This window comes from Austrofundulus limnaeus, unplaced genomic scaffold (assembly GCF_001266775.1).
Source record: "Austrofundulus limnaeus strain Quisiro unplaced genomic scaffold, Austrofundulus_limnaeus-1.0 Scaffold580, whole genome shotgun sequence".
NCBI lineage: Eukaryota > Metazoa > Chordata > Actinopteri > Cyprinodontiformes > Rivulidae > Austrofundulus > Austrofundulus limnaeus.
Window position 1 is genome coordinate 121,604 of NW_013952982.1, and position 1,684 is coordinate 123,287.

Below are 1,684 nucleotides of genomic sequence, written 5' to 3' on the forward strand. Positions count from 1 at the left end.
ACCATGCCACATTCAAAGGCACTCAAATCACCTTTCTTCCCCATACTGATGCTCGGTTTGAACTGCAGGAGATTGTCTTGACCATGTCTACATGCCTAAAAGCACTGAGTTGTCGCCATGTGATTGGCTGATTAGAAATTAAGTGTTAACGAGCAGTTGGACAGGTGTACCTAATAAAGTGGCCGGTGAGTGTACATTCATGTAGTGACACAAACATGTTTCTTTGAGAAAACAAATGGTGTTATGCTAAGAGGTAGAAATTAAATATGAGCTGATGTTGCATTCTTTCATACTGATAAGCCATTGTTGAGAAACAATTTTTTTATAAGCTTGAAAAATTAAACAAAAAGAGTCTTGCTGTTAGCCTAGCCTGTATAAAGACTCTTTCATACTCTGCTCTTTTTGACTGATGTCATGGCCCAGTGATAACTGTCAGCTTATCTGTCAGGATCTGAGTTTGTGGGTCAATTCTTTAGTGGTTCATTGGGTTTATTGTCAAGTTTAATTTACGTGTTTCTTGTGTTTAGTTCTGACTTGTGTTTTCATTTATTAGTCTTTGTGTATTTCTGTTTACCACCAGTCACTTCACCAATAAGACCATTATCACAGGCTTCTCCTTTGCACCTGTTTTCTATTTCCATTCGTCTCAGCTGGAGCCATCTCCTCATTAGCCCCAGTCTATGCCCTTCCTCGGTTGACATTCATGCTTCAGTTGAACATGGGTTCATAGGTTAGTGAACTGAATGCAGCTTATTATGTATATAGTGGTTTTTTTGTATTGTTTTTACTTTTTTAGGGTTAAAAAAGCTTATAATCTGCTAAACCAAACACATTATGTGTGAAACACCACAAATCTGGCTGATTATTTACTTCCTCATAAACCTTTGAATCAGGTACCAAAACAGTGTTGTAACTTCTGTACTTTAGAGGCTTCTGACATCACTGATCATGTGAGTTTTACCAAACGTATCAAACTCTTACACAGTGCTTCTGAAATAGTATGTCTTACATGTGCCGCAAATTCAGCCTTAGCTGCAAACAGCTCAGTGTAAGTTTTGTTGCCACGTCAGTATTTTTTGTTTTTGTTAAATTAAGTGGTTTTATTCTTTTTTTTTTTAGCTTCTCAGTTAGGTTTGCGTTCTCTGATACAATCACCAAACTTCAGAAGTTTCTAGAATATCCCTTTAAATGTTTTTAACAGTTGATATGTTTTTCTGTTGTTATTTTGCTCTTGTCCTTTTAGTGGTTAAATGGCCTCAACAAAACAGTTCCTGGCCCCCCCTCCATAAACCCCCTCCTCTATTAAGGTCATCCCTAAAACTCCCTGCCATCATCATCATCATCATCGTTAACAAACTGCTTCGTTTTCCAGAAACAAAAAAGAAGCAAACAGCTACGTCTGCTAAAACCCCCCACAACATTCAACGACTAAACCTTTTACACACATACACACACACACACACACACACACACACACACACACACACACACACACACACTGTTCTTGCGGCCGTTAGCAGTTAATAAATAGAGAAGGAGCACATAAAGCCCATTAATATCTGTGAAGGCGAGAAGCCCCAAGAGACTGCTGCTGTTTCTACAAGAGATGGATGGAGAGAGACGATCTAATGCTAACACACACACACACACACACACACCCACACACACACACACACACACACAC